Below are 18,489 nucleotides of genomic sequence, written 5' to 3' on the forward strand. Positions count from 1 at the left end.
CTCATCCTTCATCATTATTGTGCTTTGTGTCTTCTCTTCTCAACCATCATTATTTCCCCATCCCTTGAAGCCAACACCCTGCTTACTTCCTCTTTCTCCGTACTTTCTACACTCAGACTGCACTATACTCAGATACACATATTATTATTATCAGGTTTACATTTGTTAAATCACTCTATGTATTAAACATTTGTTATGTAACGATCATACACTTTATCTTTAGATTACACTTTAACTATTGATTTCTGATTATATGCTTTTTATATCCTGACCTTCCCCTGATCGTGTATGCATGTTTTCGAGGCAGCTCTGTGGGCTCAACTCTTCTTGACAACTGCAACAAAGTTTCAATAACTTTCAGTTACACAAGGCGTCACTTTTAAAGAGCAATACGGATGCGAGGACACACGCACAGGCTCAGAGGCAGATTATCACATTTAATTTACAATCAACCACACATGAATGAGACTGCAGTTGTTTTTGGCTGTTTTGTAACTCCTCCAATTTCGATATAAACAATGTAAGGGGCTTTTGACTTGCACTGGCATGCTTGGTGTTCAGGTGGTGACGTAAATAAGAGCTTCAGACTGTTAGCCAGAACCTCACTGCACACCACGCACTGTGGCTTTGGGGAATCTGCGTTGCCAATCCAAGTGAAGCCCAGACACAGATACTTTTCATCATATTTCCTCTTTTTTTCCCAGTCTGATGCTCACTCTCGTTTCCTCTTTTTTCACCTTGACTCCGCGATGGGCCGATGTGCTCCAGATTTGTCTGTGCTATCCCTTCCTCCTTCCTCCGTCTCATCTTCCTCTGACTCCCGTTCGATTTCTTCTCCCGGTCTCTCCCCAGCGCACCTCTCCGTTCCTCTCTCTCTCTCTGTCCCTCTCCTCTTTTATGACTGATAGCTTCAGATGTCCCACCTGACAGTTTCCCCGATTTTCAGCCAGTTTATCATATTTGCATGAATGTTGCTGAATGAATGAAGTTCGCTGTTAGCTGACGTTAGCTGCACAAGCTAGGCTAGCTAGTGTACGTAAAAGACAGTCTGGCGGCAGGAGCTGAAGTGCATTTATTTACTAAATTGTACGTTTTTAATTTTAAATTTAAATCTTACAAGGGGGATTTTTATAATGCATGTAACCGAGCGTCTTGGGTTCGTGTATAAGGGCACTTATCATACAGTAGTAACTGGAGTCGGGAGATTAGACATCTTGTATCAGCCCACGGCTACTCTCTTTATTATTGTTTTCTCCTTTGGCCAGAGGTGAGGGTTGCGCCTTCGCTACGGCAACCCTCAAGGGACATATCATCGTCAACACCAGAACGACAAACATGAGACAGTCTGTTACATTCATGTTTTTATTTTGTGAAAATTATATTTCAGTTTTTCTCAATTGCTAAAACACTGAAACCCATTGGCTGAACAAAGTTCTCAGTTGCCTGAACTCATTTAGCTAATTGTGCAGTCTGTTGTCAATACCTTAAACTGTGTCACATGGTAAAACACAATTTGCAGATCTCACTTTGACTTTTCAGCAAAACTCTAAACACATTCTCAGTCTCAAAACACATTCTGCACTGTAATGCACATGTCATCCACACTGGTAAACACAAGTGGCAACAATCAAATACAAATAGAGAACACATGTCATTGATTCAACACAATCACTCAAAATTGATTTCACTTGTATCAAATGATGTGACACAACCCATATAAGCCAGTTTAGAGAGCAAACAGGTGGTTGACGGTGGGAAGGAGAAAGTCTGAGAATGGATAGAAGAAACAATGTGAGAGGACATGGTGCTTTCTATTTGTTACAGTAACAGCACTGACTGCTCAATAGATTTTGACTGGTTGCAGGTTCATATCAACAAAGAACAAGAATTACAGTATCACAGAGACAAAGGACACGTTTGTGAGATGCAGGGTACAGTACTGTACAAATAGGGGTACAAGGAGGAGGAAGAACAAAAGAAATTGCAAAGAGCAAAGCACAGTAGTCATTTCTGATCAATTTTGAGCGACTGTAATAGAACATGTTTTCGTTCATATGAAATTAGTTTTGAGATTAAAAATCTATTTCTCCCTGAGAACTATATGTTTTGAACAATGTGCTTTCTGTTTATTGGTGTATTGTTTACTGACTGCTTGATGGTGTATATTATTTTGATCACTTTGTTTATGATTTGAGAGCAGTGTTTGATTTTGAGCACAGGTAAAACTGTTTTGAGGCGAAAGTTTCATTTTGCAAGAGGATTCAGAGGTTTTGTAAATAGTGCTTGAAGATGAGGTTTTGTGTTTACAGTTTTGAGAGAATGGGTGACCGTTTCAAGAAATGTGTCTTAGCAATCGAGAAAAACTGTAATATTAATTATTACACCATTAGACCACCATTACATTTTTCCTCTCACGCACCCCCTAGAGGCAGCTCGCGCACCCCCAGGGGTGTGCGCACCACACTTTGGGAATCCCTGCCCTAACCCACAGGCAGAATACGATCATAAAGACAGACAGGTCGTTTGTTTAATCATTATGTTCGAACCAAATGAAATGATCACACGTTTTACAGTCCTGCTACAGCCACAGATACCAGATTGTTTTTTTGCTGTCAGAGCGTTTTATTCATTGGTTGCTGACAGGATGTAATGAGATTTTCAACAAAGAAATATCGAAAAATGTTTTTGCAGATTACCTACCATGCCTTTAAAATGTCACCCTATCTATTTTTCATCTTTTTTATTTTACAGCAGTCATTGCTTCCCAAGCTGTAATCAGTTTTGTAAAACTGATCGCTGACGTCTTCATTTGGTACATTCTTCTAATTCTTTCCAATTTCTGTACATCACATATGATGACACTATACATCATATTATTACTATTATTACATCCATGATTTAAACATCTGGTCTGAGATGTTAGCATATGTGATGCATTTATTATTATTATGCATGAACAATGATCATGACGATTATGAAGAAAATACGTCTCGTCACATCCACGACAGCACTCTGTCACGTGTGGTGATGTGTGGAGGGGAAAGTCCTTTCAGATCCAATCTGTCAATCTGAAACTGAATTACCTTTTTTCTATTCTGTTTACGTAATACTAACAATATAACGCAAAGACGGTGCGCATGCTCGCTGTTTCCCTTGTAATCCGTCGCACGGTTTATCACATCAACACCCTGCCCCACGGCTGTTACATAACCGCCAGCAGCCAGTGTGACACATCTGCCACAAGATGGCGACGTTCCACCACACGGTGAAATAAATAAAAATATAAATAAATGAACATGACATGTGAGGATGTATCTTTTGCAATGAGGGGACGCTGCGAAACAAGTCCCCGGATTGGACCGTAAACAAGAAGCACGAGAGAGGGTCGGAGACGGACAGATGAGACACGGACAGAGAGGCTGATGTGGATCCTGCGGTGGGCCGACACGGAGGAGGACCGACAGCACGACGCAGTTTGAGAGACGACAAACTGCGAGAGACATCCTCCAGCGGTGAGTGCTGCTCTCCATCCCGCTGCAGCCTCCGTCCTGTGTCGTGCATTCCGTGTGATTCTGTGTCGTTAACTCACATGGAATATACTAACGTGAGGTACAGAGAGTCTCGGGTGTTACTCTGCGTCACCAGATGGAACTGTAATAACCGTAGAGCGGATTTAAGACGGATGGCGCAGCACAATAAAGGTGCTATAGTGCCTGTTGTTGCTGGTAATGTCCACGTGATGAGTGTGATAAAAAGTAAGGCTCATGAAAACGGCAAAATAACGTTTAATTGAGCGCAAGGTTTCGTAGCGTCAGCTGCACGCGCCACCGGTGCACAAGTTGACTTTCCCAGCTGACACGTGCACGTGCACGCACACTCGGCCACCCACGTGTGCGACATTTTTTTTCAAACTAGAAACGGCAGGGACAATATGTTTTTAACAACAATTGTAATCAAGTGTTTGTAGTTTTCGCATTTCAGACTACAGGCGACTGGTCGTGAATGCATCCTAAATGATGGGCGGTGTGAATAAAGCACGAGCTCACAGAGTTGTTGGAAAGCTGGACTCAGAGAGCGACATAGTCATAGTTTGTGTGTAACGAGGGTAGTTTATTTATCGCAGGAATAATTAATGATAATGAATGAATTATTATCATCCATTTTTATTCAGCTTGTTACTTCGTGTGTTTGTGATACTTTGTGATGGAAGTATTACTTTAATGGCTGGTGTTCTTATTTCAGAATATTGTTAGGTGAACTACTCAAGCATGGTGAACCATATGGAAGATTCCAAATTCTTTACCATACCTATACTTTCTGTTACAATTTTAGCAGTATCGATTTCATGATTGGGTCTGTGATTTTTTTTTTTAAATATAATGGTACTTTTTAGAAGAAGAAAAATATGAATTACTCTCAAAGACAAATCACATGACACATAATGGCCATTAATAACAAATTTATTAAACAATATGAGTACAATTAAATACAAAAATAAACAAAAGTGATGAAAATGTTTAGAAGTGATGCAGCCACTTATATAATTTCATCATCAATATTTTTTTTTAAAGGAACTGATACCAAATGAGTAACGTGAGTACCAAAGTATATTGTACTGCCCATCCCTATGAACCACTGCTAAAACCAGAAATGAGTCAGCATATTAGCACTTCTGGTTCTCATCTTGAAGTCAATGTTTTTTTAATGTGTTTTTGGTTAGATGCCTGAAGTAAGGTCTATGGTTAACACAAGCATAAGAGATTTTAACGTTTTGTTCTACGATATGAAATACGTCCATAAATACACCTCTGATAAAGAATTAAAGAATGACAGTTTTAAAGGAATAGCCATTTTTGGAACTATGCTCATACAAAGATCAATACCACTCTCATATCTGTACTGTAAATACAAAGCCAGCAGCCAGTTAGCTGAGCATATACTGTATACTGGAAACAGAGGGAAGCAGCTGGCCTGGTGCTGTTGAAAATCCACCAGCTTACGAATAACATGTCATATTCTGTTTGTTGAATACACAGCCGACGTGTGAGAAGGACAAGTCATGGCTTTATAGCGTAGCATGTCCTGGACTATTACCCGTAGACAGAGCCAGGCTAGCTGTGTCCAGCCTTTATGCTAAGCTAAGCTAACCGTCCCCTGGCTCAGACATGATGGTAGCTTCTTCTCACATAACTCTCGGCACGACTAGTGACTAGGCTACGTGTAAAGTTGAGCTATTCGTTCTCTGCAAGTGCAGAGTATGCACAGTATCTGTCATAAAGCAATGGCTGAAAGCTAGAAGAAAAACATTTCATCTGGATCACCGCTTTGGAAAATGTTTTTTGTAAGTAAGGTTATATGTAATTTGTAGTGAATAGGCAAAAAAAAAAAGTAAAACCCTGGTATGAATCAGGACGTTTACCAAGTATTGATTTGGGAAAAGGGTAGAGGTTTACAAGTCACAGGAGAAACCTCACAACAGCAAACTGATCTTCATCTTTAGCCTCGCCACCATCATTCCTAATTTCATCCACACATCCTGTGAGTCAGCCTCTCTGCGCTCCCAGCGCTTGTACTTTTGTGTCACATTCCATGCTGCGGAGTTCACAGCGTTTCCATGACTGCCGCTAACGTGCTGAGTGAACACATAGTGTCACACAACCTCTACTGACTAAGAGAGGAATTCATGGTGTTGGCCAGCTGCTGGATAAAATTGCACACACTTGTAATGCGGTTCCCATGACAGGTGGACGCAGGTGTTTACCTGTAGCAGAGAAACAGTGAACCACCTTTCAAGCTACAGTGCATGAAGAAATACATGAAAGCAAAAGATGAAAAAACACAAGGCCTTGACAGTGTTTGGTATCTCTCCACAATAATTACAGGACTGGTTTAAGGTGGGAAAGAGTGCCCAGTAAAAGGTCATCCTGATGATGTCAACCTTTTGTCAACAGCCACAAATAAACCGTGGTGAACTAAATCCTTACCTTGTCAGGCACTATTACCAGCACTATTCATCTGGATCAGCGGCACCAGAATGAGTGGCAGGGTATCCAGCCTCAGATGACTGGAGCCAGGAGCTTTTTATTTGATGTTAGTATTTAGTTATTTTTATAGTTAGTATTTAGTTATGTTATTCATAAGAGGTATTGTTTAATTATTCTATATGTTTGCTTATTTCGGTTAGATTGTTTGTTTGATCAACATTGCTTTTTCTTTTTAATAGTCATTCGTTGAGTTGAATTATTTTTTGTTGTTGTTTAAGTATACTTCGTTTTTGGGTTGGTTCATGTGCTTATGAATTGGGTAACACTGCAGGCACCTGTGTTTATTTATAGGAGTAGGCAGGTAGGACCAGCATGCACCGGGGTGGTGGTGCAGGAGAGGCAGCGACAGCAGTTTCTTTGATCTTTTGTTTGTTTGCTTGTTTTGGTTTGCCAAATAAATAATGAGAAGAACGGAATCCTGTATGGACAGTGAACTATTCAGCCAGCGTTAACCACAAACCCACGGTGCATCACTGGCCCTTTGATTCATGTTTGTTTTTTGATTTATCGGACAAATGGCCACTACAGATGTAATATGCTGGAGAACTTAGTCCATACGCATTCGTGTTTCTCCCGCCGGCACCGACCACAAGTCCCCGCTCGGCCCATAGACTTTACATTGTATTCACGTCATCTTTTTGCTCTGCTCAAGAAAGGTTTTGCAAATATAAAAGCTCCATACATCAAACATTCATAATAGAAAGAGTGTTTGCAGTTGGAGGTGTCCTGACGACAGTTTTAATAATCTTCACAAATAAACACCACTTTTAGGATTTTTGTAACGTGAATGCAAATTGCCAGATGGAAAAAAATCGTCAAACATTAGCTTATAAACTTACTACACAACGGTTGCATGAGTGTGAGTATACACGACGTGGCTTTAAAGGCGGTAGGGATGCGGCGATCGGACTTTTTCAGCCCGGTAGCGATACCTGGGCTTTGGGTATCGGCCGATATGAGTACCGTTCTGATACCAGTGTTAAATTGATACGCTTGGAATGTGTCTGGGACTGGGATCATTATTTTATGTGTAAGGTAACATCGGGCTTGAGCTAATAAACATGGCTTTATAAAGACATGAACATACATGTACTGAATTGTTGTTGAAATATTGGAATCTGATACCAGATCGGACTATTCCTTAGCCCAGCAATTTCAGTCAGTACTGGGAACATATCCGAAATCAGTGAGAGTGAATCTCTAACAGGCGGACACGTAAAAGCTTCAAAATTCACGAGAGAGTGAATTTACTGACCTATTTTACATCATAAAAGCAAAAAGTCAAAATCTCTTAAGCTCGTGTTGACCACAGACCTTATTTTAGGCAAAAACCCACTCAAAACACACATTGACTCTTTTCATTTCCATCCATGACTATTTCAAGTCAACTTTTTTCACAGCAGGGCCGAGATCCTTCTTGTGGCACGCGTCAGTCTGTGTCACGCAGCGTCAGTCTGTGGCACGCAGCGTCTCACAGCGTCCCTCTCTGTCACTCAGCGTCCCTCTCTGTCACTCAGCGTCACTCTCTGTCAGTTCAGCGGAAAGATTCAGCTGTGGCACGCGAGCATAGTTCGGCAATTGTCAAGAAGCTGCGGAGCTGAGGGGGCGGAGCAACATTTCCTGAGACATTTCCTGAGAACACCCGTTGTTGTTACGACAGATCAGCTTCCATAAATCAGTTTTATGATTTTAGTTGAGTCACAGGAGCCCCCTGTTCTCTGTATGCATCCTTAGAGTAAGTACATTGTACTTTTTTGTTTCTCATTCATTTTATTTCAGTATGATTTTGCTGCTTATGCAACAAAATGGAACATAATACACTTTCCAAATTATTACTTTTATAGTCACTTACAACAATCGGCTAAAATAATGAAAATAAATCATCCGTTTTAGAATCATTTAAAAGTATATATTAAAATTAAGACATAAAATGTCCAATCCAAAAATACATGTTTGAAAATATCTTCACTCTTCCTCTGTTATATGTCAGTAGGACATATGTCAGTAGGACATATGTTAACTGTTAACAGTTTACAGCATACTTAAATAAATATAAATAAATACAAAACACACGCACACTTTGTACACACACTGCAGCAATTCTTTTGCAGGAATATGAGCATATTTTCCCCCTCTGGCAAAATACAACACGTCTCATGCCTTATTTTATTTTACCAGTTGGTGGCGGTAATGCGCCAATTCGTTTGCCAACCGCCAGTACACCAAAAGGGAGGAGAAGAAGAAGCTTTCCCGTGCCTGTGTTGTTGTGCTCATGAGCGACAGCGCTACGTACCCCGTTGTAATAATACTATGAGTGAGGAGCGGAGGACCCAGTCCTGCTGCCAGGACGGAGTCATCAGAGTAGTGTAAAAAAAGTATTTCAATCGGCGCAGGGGGACAGAGGGTTACGCAGAGTGACAGAGCGTGAAGCAGTGTGACGGAGCGTGAAGCAAGGTGACGGAGCGGGACGCAGGGTGACGGAGCGTGACGGAGCGTGACCGAGCGTGACCGAGCGTGACGGAGCGTGACGGAGCGTGACGCAGAGTGACAGAGCGTGACCCAGGGTGACAGATATTTGATGTTGATGGTTAATTTGCAACCAAGTTGTATACATCATGTATTTACTTGTTATTTGTATGTAATAGAAAAGTGAGCATGTGTAGTTCATGAAGCAATAAATAATGACAATTGAAAAATATAGAGAGATGTTTGGTTCATTCTTTTCAAACACTAAGCCTAATTTACCTGAGTCATTGATTTAATTGTCACACTTAAATCCTGAATTGACTGGTGAAACAGAAGAAGTTAAAGGCCAAGATGAGAAGATATAATGTTGGTCAAATACTGTGGTCCAAATTCAATTTATTCAGTTGTATTGGCATTGAGATATAGAAAGTTTGACTCTAGAATATTCAAACAATTCCGAATCTCACAAGACAAGAGCAAAAACAAGATGAATGTGTTCTCCTTTCTTCGTTGCTGTCATGTTAACTGTCTTGTGACCGCTAAGATTGATCTCTGGAGCTGTAGGTGGATGCAGACTGTCAGAAGTGTTACTATTTTGAAAATGTATCACTGATTGTGTTACTATGGTAACTGAAGCAAGGTCCACTGGAGGCTGTTTAATAATAGAGTGCAGTGATGAGATTAACGTGTTATACATTCATAATATCAGCAATTTCCTGCCACGTTTTTAATATTTTGTGATCCTATATTGAACGTAATTTTCTTTTCTTTCTCGGAACTGAATCACGCTGCAAGCAATCGGTCCATTTTGTAGCCTCAGATGGCTTAATTGTTGCTGAAAGAGCACTCTTCTAATGTGCATTTATTAACATAGCTGTATAGTAGTAGTGTGATGGCAATAACATAACGAAAATAATGATGTGGCCTGCTGTACATGTGGTAAGTAGTAGCCTATGTAACGTAGCCTATAAAACAATCAATACATATGGTAACATATACTAACAATGATAATAATATACTGTGTTGTCAAACTTGTATTCAACTTGTTTATCTGCTTTTTATATGTAGTGCTATATATTGTGATGACTTCCATAACAGTTCAACTACGTTTATTTAACACAAGTAGGAAATGGCATTTAACACATGTAGCGTCCAAATCTTTAGCAGTAAGTAAACCTTTAGTTGACGCGTGTTTCTTGTCTTTTGCACATATCTCACACCGACGCCGCTCGTAGATGAAAAGCAATACGTGTTTTATTGATCCATTTCCTTCGTACAAGTCAGTCAATCAACTTCCTTTCTCCTAAAAGTATGCTGATTACTTCGACCTACTATACGTATCCACAGGTTATCCACGTAGATCGTTCCCTTTAACACGTTTTATAACACGATCCCAAACACGTATTGCTTTTCATCTATGAGCGGCGTCGGTGTGAGATAAATACATGATGTATACAACTTGGTTGCAAATTAACCATCAACATCAAATATCTGTCACCCTGGGTCACGCTCTGTCACTCTGCGTCACGCTCCGTCACGCTCGGTCACGCTCGGTCACGCTCCGTCACGCTCCGTCACGCTCGGTCACCCTGCGTCCCGCTCCGTCACCTTGCTTCACGCTCCGTCACACTGCTTCACGCTCTGTCACTCTGCGTAACCCTCTGTCCCCCTGCGCCGATTGAAATACTTTTTTTACACTACTCTGATGACTCCGTCCTGGCAGCAGGACTGGGTCCTCCGCTCCTCACTCATAGTATTATTACAACGGGGTACGTAGCGCTGTCGCTCATGAGCACAACAACACAGGCACGGGAAAGCTTCTTCTTCTCCTCCCTTTTGGTGTACTGGCGGTTGGCAAACGAATTGGCGCATTACCGCCACCAACTGGTAAAATAAAATAAGGCATGAGACGTGTTGTATTTTGCCAGAGGGGGAAAATATGCTCATATTCCTGCAAAAGAATTGCTGCAGTGTGTGTACAAAGTGTGCGTGTGTTTTGTATTTATTTATATTTATTTAAGTATGCTGTAAACTGTTAACAGTTAACATATGTCCTACTGACATACATATACATATAACAGAGGAAGAGTGAAGATATTTTCAAACATGTATTTTTGGATTGGACATTTTATGTCTTAATTTTAATATATACTTTTAAATGATTCTAAAACGGATGATTTATTTTCATTATTTTAGCCGATTGTTGTAAGTGACTATAAAAGTAATAATTTGGAAAGTGTATTATGTTCCATTTTGTTGCATAAGCAGCAAAATCATACTGAAATAAAATGAATGAGAAACAAAAAAGTACAACGTACTTACTCTAAGGATGCATACAGAGAACAGGGGGCTCCTGTGACTCAACTAAAATCATAAAACTGATTTATGGAAGCTGATCTGTCGTAACAACAACGGGTGTTCTCAGGAAATGTCTCAGGAAATGTTGCTCCGCCCCCTCAGCTCCGCAGCTTCTTGACAATTGCCGAACTATGCTCGCGTGCCACAGCTGAATCTTTCCGCTGAACTGACAGAGAGGGACGCTGAGTGACAGAGAGGGACGCTGTGAGACGCTGCGTGCCACAGACTGACGATGCGTGACACAGACTGACGCTGAGTGACGCAGAGGTGCCAGTGCCACAAGAAGGATCTCGCTGTCTCTCTTTTTTCATTCCCTCTTCTCATCAGGGTAATGTTTTGCAGTGTGCAGAGGTCCACTCATGCTGCTCACTGGCCTTCATGATCAAATTTGATTGGATGTCATATCATTTGGATTTCAATTGAATTCCACAATGGTTGAGTGATTCGATAAAGGTCAAACATTTTAGGCTTAGACGTTATCACCGTCGTTCTGTGACAGCACCACCTGGCTTAGACGTTACCACTTTATTACCATAACACCTGCAAGTGTGGGGAGAAAAGTCTTGTTGTCCCCGCAAATCTGGTCCCAGTGATCTTAATAAAATATCAGCTGTAAGTGGAGAGTTTTACCTTCATATATAAACCACTCTACTCTATGCAACATATGATATATGATGAGGTGGCATATTAATACGCTACACTAAAATGTGAACATAAACGTTAAACGTGCTGAACATCAGCATGTCAGAATAGAACGAGTGAGCCTGCTTGGCGTTAGCATTAAGCACAAAGCACTGCTTGTACAGCTGCTAGCATCTCTGTGGAGTGTTGGTCTTGTTGGGCACAAGGCCGTGTCTGTAGGGCAAATTTATGTAATTGACATAAATGACATCCACAAATGCCGAAGTGAATTAAATGAATAAATCCCCCTTTTCAGTTGAAAAAAACTACAATATTTAATAAGAAATGCTGGAAAAATGTTGACCCTCCCGTCTAAAGCTCCCTGTCTGAACATGTAAGAATGGATTATTGATAGTATACACTGTGCTGTCTGTCTGCACTGTAACACACTCATTATTACACTAATTATTCTACTCCACACACTATTATGAGAGTATTTTACATCCGTGAGTTATTCAGAATGGAGCCCTCTGCATGCTTCAATGGGCAGTTATGGTTTAGACACAAAGGCGACCCTTTCCTTTAGGGACCTAACTGCCATTTAGACAGAAATGCTGCATCTCTTTGCATTCAACTCTCTCCTTGTTCTCTGTCTGCGTGTCCCCTCCTTCTCAGAACATACTCAATGCATGAGGCATACATTATGTTCTCCTTTTAAAGTACACTTATTTTTTTTTGACAGCTTGGTGGTGACAAAGAAAAGGAGGCTCCGCTGATTTCTGCCTGTAAGAGAGAAGAGGAAAAGCACAGCAAAGAACACAGCAGATTGTCTGCAGAATGTAAGAGCATCATCCTCCATTGCCCAGCCTTCATAGACGATGGTGGACATTTCAAATCTCCCTTTTCTTGACCACCCAGGAGAGGCGATGGAGGATTATATCACATGATCCATCACGAGTGATAACTAACCAAACCTGCAGAAACCTTGTTGTCCAGGTCTCGAGACGCCCCTAAATCCTTTCTGGGAGCTTAGAGCAACACAAACTCTCCCAAGTCATTCTCGTATCTCACTCAAAGGAAACACAAAAGTCAGAAACATTGAATGTTTCTTTCCAGTGAGGGCTTGAAACAATAGACCAAGCCACGGCCCTCTGGTCCCAGAGGAGCTTTTGGGGAACGTCGACTTAGAGGACAAGATCGCCGCAGTGACGGAGGTGATGGGGAACAAGAACGCCATCCCGCCGAAAGCTCCCGACACTGGGACAACGCAGAGAGAGGAAGGGGTGTGCATCGACAGCGCCACAGGTAAAATAACTTCTCTCCATCCTGTTTTTATCTAATACATGATGGCTGTGTGATTTTTATGTTTGTGCACCTCAGGTGATGTTGCTTTTTCCGCAGTATCAGCTAATGTGGATGGTTGTGGCACTCAAAAATGTAGTACTCATTCCTTACAATGCCTCTCAAAGATAGTTTATCATCTTAATTAAACCAGCCCACACTGACTGAAGAGAACTGCTGATTGAAAGCCTTTCAGAACAACTCAAGGCTTATCATCCATCTGTGGCCCACAGTTTACCACAAACTGCTCTAGAGCGCCGGAACAAAACAGAGCTTACGATGATCAGGATGATGCTCAGCTGTAAGGAAGCCACAGCCAATAGGCTTGGATGTTTGCAATGCATTACACAGATGGAGCTGACACTTTATCTTACATAAGAGGTGCACTATACAGCTGTAGTTAATGGCGACTAATTGTCGCAGTAATGGCTGCAGGCGAAGGGCTGACGTGCTGAGGTAACAGCCCGTTTGTCAGGTGGCTTTAGCATCTACCAGGTCCTCCAGGGCTGCCGTGACACGCACACATGGTACTGGGTTTTGCAGGCTGCTGTGGACCAGGAGAGAATGACAAAGCAAGCTACTGACAAGATCCGACTCACTCACAATAATGGATGTAAAGAAAACATATTTTCAAAAGCAGCTTGATTGTAATACTTTAATGACTGCAAACAAATGTGTTGGGGCGACTGTGGCTCAGTGGTAGAGCAGGGTTGTCCTTCAATGATGGGCAGGTGGCACCTTGCATGGTAGCCTCTGCCATTAGTGTAAGAATGGGTGTGAATGGGTGAATGATGACCTGTAGTGTTAAAGAGCTTTGAGTGGCTATACAAGTACACGTCTATTTACCATTACACACACCATATCCCTGGCATAGTGCATTCCCTAGGCCAGGGGTATTCAATTAACATTGAACGAGGTCCAGTTTGAGAGAATTGGCAGGCAGCAAGAGTTTGGTCGCACAAAAGCAGAGACATTACACACCTGTTTTTACAGGCTGAGTAGTACTCATCATGATAAACATACTGACTGCTATGTGTCAGATAGGTGGTGTGTCCCTTTAAGTATTAGTAGATAGACTATATTATATGTATATTTCCATCACTGATTTATTACATAAGAAAATGCAGTGCAGAAACACCACAGATAATAATTTACACATCAATGCAGTTGGGAGCTATACCATAATATTACCCAAACATCTGTTTGTGTTGTTTGTTTCCAGGAAGTGTCTCCAGAGATGGACTGCTGGGCCCCAGCCCAGAGCTGCTGGCCTCCCTGCAGTCCCTCAGAGAAAACAGTGACTACACAATGCTGCCACACTCCCTGCACCAGGTGAGTGCCTTTGTGCGAGAGAAAGTGGGAGGCTTTCTGTCTCCCAAATCCAGAAGGAATATGTCTTTATTTAGTCACACAGAAGGGCTTCGTGCATGGGTGAGTGGGTGCATGCATAGACATATGTTTGTGAGTCTCTGTGTGCTTGCATCCACAGTATGTGTGTGTATGGCAGTCCTCCCGTGTGACCTCATTCCAAAGTCTCTGTTTTCTCTGTTAGCTGAGACAAATATGACAAACCCCCCCAGGCTGGTGTTTCTCAAACGGATCAGAATAGCTTGTTAGAGTAAAATACTGCAACCTGTAAATCCAACAAGGAAGACATCAGCAGTAGTTCCTCAACATTTTACAATGCAGGTGCGGGGATTTGAACTGGCAACCCTATACACTTTTGTTAACATGTCTAATACCCTCTCCCCTACTGCCACCGCTCCCTCAGATCACAAATATGGCGTTCAAACAGACATGCTAATTAGCAGTGTGATAAATTTGGTTCAGTCTCGCGCAGTGTAGTTGAAAAAGGATCACGGCAAAAGACATTGGTTTCATGTTGCTTGAGCAATCCTTTGTAGACCACAATCTCCTAACAGCGATTAGACAACATGATCCATTTGTCCCAGCTTTTCCAGCACCTTGAGAAGCTTGTAGTTTACTTTGCTTCACTGCCAACTCCAGTAATCAGGGAACAAAGGCGAAGCTGCTTTTCCTCAAACACTAAGAAAGGAAAAGAGGGGCCCATTCTGTTCTGTTACTGTGAGAGCCACGCATGATCAGAGTTAGCATTTAGTTATAGTTAGCATTTAGTTCCACCTCCGTATGACGATAGCCTTAAACCAGCGTCGATGTTAGCTAGCTAATGTTAGCTAGCTAACTATCCAGCCGCTAAATGAGTAAAATTATAACAACTTAAAGCTTCATCTACACACTCCTGTCACATCGCTATCACCAGATAACCATTAACTCTGATTCACCAGATGTTGTGAAGTGCTGATGATGGATTAATTTCCAGTCCACAGAAAAGAGAGAACAGGTATGTGCTGTGATTGTAATGCTACACAGTTGTTACTGAAGAAGTGAAAACAATGGACGCTGTGGGGAGAGACGAGGAGGGGTCTACATGACGTAGATTAGTCCCAAGCAGTCGACTCTATCTCAGAATTGGTCTTTCAACATTAGGGCTGATTTAAAACAGAAGATGGAGTTTTGAGCCATTTTCAACCATGAAATGCTGATTTGTTTTAATCAATTTGGTTATAAATATGAATATTAACACCAGCATTGCAAAGTAAAGTCATATCATTTAGTTTAAAGCCTAAAAGCCCTGAAGGGTTCAGGGCTTCTGTTTACCAGACACCTACAGCAACGCTTACCTGTACATGCTGACACATAGAGCCCACACAAGTTCATATTCCAACCAGGTTGCAATTGCGATACATTTATTTTAAAGTATTCATGGTAATAGTCAGGTCATTCCGAGCAGAGAGCATAGGTGTTGGGGTTTGCTGTCTTCTTTTTAGCATAAATACCAACATTGACTCAATTAAATTATATATTGGGAGTGGAATAAATAGGCTCAGTGACAGAGCAACAGAGGCTTTAAAACTAAAAAATGAGGCTAATAACCAGGATACCAACAGGTGCATTTTCATTGTGTCAAAAGCGGTTTCTAATTTCACGTCTTTTTTCCATTGTACCCAATGAGGAGAGACAAAGTGCTGCACCCAGCGTCTTTGTTTTAGAGCGCTCCAACTCCTGGTTGAAAATGTACAAACTTTCCAGAAAGGCTCTGGTGTCATCAACGTAGATGAAGCACTCTCCAGCACTATGTGGACAATGAGTGATAAATTATTGCGAGAAACCGATCTTGCACAAACCGCAAAACCCGCCAGTGAACCAGATACAGCTCCCTGCTATTAGCCTTGCAGGCTCGTTGATAGACCCACCCCATGGCGTCTGATAGGAACCTCAGCACATGGTGGAACACAGAGAGGACTGTAGTATATATTAGGTTCTCCACCTGGGAAATAAAAAGACAACAAAAGGTTATCTTGTTGGTTTCTCATTCTGTGTTATAATAAAAATAATATAGCCTTGATAATATTGAAATCCTGACACTGTAGGGCATCATTAATCACTGTTTTGGTTATTGAATAATCGTTTCAGATATTTTCTGGTTCCAGGTTCTCTAATGCAAGGGTTTGATACTTTTGTATGCATGTGTGATGCATTCAATAACTTTCGGTTTGGGACTTATTCAACAATCAATCTGATTGATCGCCGCTTTGAGAAATTATAATGGGTATTTTTCACTGTTTGTGACATATTATAGCTGTCATGTAAGGAAATCAAGAAAATAGTGAGTAGCTTAGCTGATAATGGAAATAACCATTGTGGAATGACAGAAGAAGATCTGAGGTGAAAGTCTATGGTCTAATGGTTGTGGAGAGGAAGGTATGAAGTGGATGGGAAAAAAAGCCCACAGACTCGATAATCCGAACCATAATTAGTTGCATGTGACTTGATGTCTCACATGCAGGGTGTCTCCACGGCTCTGGCTCTTGGTATGACTCTGGCATGTGATCTTCAGGGAATTTGGTGGATTTCAAACAAAAACATCTGTATTTGATCATACAGCCGAACTAGTGTTTCATTGTTTCATCATTTTCAGCGCTTAGTTTAATGTCACTGTGTGCTTTGATGCTTCACGGCTTAATGGTGACACGTGACACAGTAATACAATTGATATCTGATTCTGTATGCTGCACTAGTTTGTGTGGATTTCTGTGTGAATCAACGTTCTGTACCCGCTGTTTAATCAATTATCTTCTGTTTCAGATCGCAGAGGCGTACTCGCTCAAAGAGGACTGTATCCTTTTGAAGTGCACAGTGACCTCATTTGTTTGTGTTTTTATGCATTGTGACCATAGACTGTATAGAAGAAGTGGACGTAGTCACTGTGACGTCAACTACTGGTTGGTGGACTACGGACATTTTTGTCGTTGAAATCTTGTTACTTTGTAACCAGAAGTGACACGAGAGGGCGGAGCTAAGTACAACCGACCGCTGAATAAGACATTTTTAGGCAACCAAAATGTTACAATTAACTTTCACAAACTGAAAACACACTGTGAAAGGACAGCGACCTGTCAATCACAAGGTAGCCCCGCCCTAAAGCATCCCCTGCTTTATGGTCAGTTTGACTCTAAATGGAGCATCATTTACTAAATGAACATCATGCTGTGTTGAAGAAGACTTGAAACTGGAGATTGAGACCATAAACTCATGTTTACAATGTTTACTGAGGTAATAAATCAAGAGAGCAGTAGAGTCATTTTCTCATAGACTTCTATACAACCAGACAATGCAGGTTTAAGACACTTCCACATTGGCTTCATTCTACAGAACGAGAGGTTGCCTCCTGATTGTAACATTTGCCAGTCACTAGTATTTCCCAGCTGAGTCGTGACTGAGCCACACTGGCACATGCCATCATTAAATAACGTGGAGGAGTGCAATCTCCACTCTATAGAGGAAGAGCTTGTATCTTATTTTGTTGGAGAGCGGGTTTACTTTTGGTGAGGGACGTCAAGCAGAGCAGGTTTTGGGCTTCACAAGTTTGCGTTTCTTAAATTAGAGGCCTGTGTTGGTCTGATAGAGGCCAACAGGTGACACTATAGCAACAAAAGGAAGAATAATCTGATAAACAAAATGGCAATAAGTAATGAAAATATGTCAAAGAGCAGAAACTTTCTTTCATTCATCTTTTTCTCATGTTTGGCTCATGTCTTACTGTCAAACACGTCATTGGCCGACTCATTGTTGTAGTGTTCTGTCAGCTCTTTTGTCTCTCAGTAACTGGGTGTTCCCCACACGTTGGCTGAAAGTAGTTTCCTCTCTGTTTGCGCCGTTGGTCTGGCAACAGCCCTCAGCCGCAAGGAGGGCGGTGTGTGTTTACGTGTGAGGGGAGAGAGAAAGGGAGGCAGAGAGAACGTGAGAAGGCTTGATGAGCGGGGAGAGAGGAGCCACTGTTTCTGAACTCATGATTCATTGATTGTTATCCATGCAGGAATCAGGCACGGCTGTTGATTATATTGCTTTTTAGAAAAATATATTTTTCCGTTTCTTCAAATCTCACTTTTTGATTATGCATTATCATAATGCAGGATAACCACCGCTTCACCCGGCTTTCATTTAAACAAGGTGCTGGAAGTATTAAAAGCTCAAACTGATAGAATAGATATCAGCACACTTGAGTGTAACACAATCTATCAATGATCATCTATTATCACAGCAAAATCAAATAGGATCCATTAAATGCCCCAAAATG

This window comes from Melanostigma gelatinosum, assembly GCF_949748355.1.
Source record: "Melanostigma gelatinosum genome assembly, chromosome: 19".
Classification (NCBI taxonomy): domain Eukaryota; kingdom Metazoa; phylum Chordata; class Actinopteri; order Perciformes; family Zoarcidae; genus Melanostigma; species Melanostigma gelatinosum.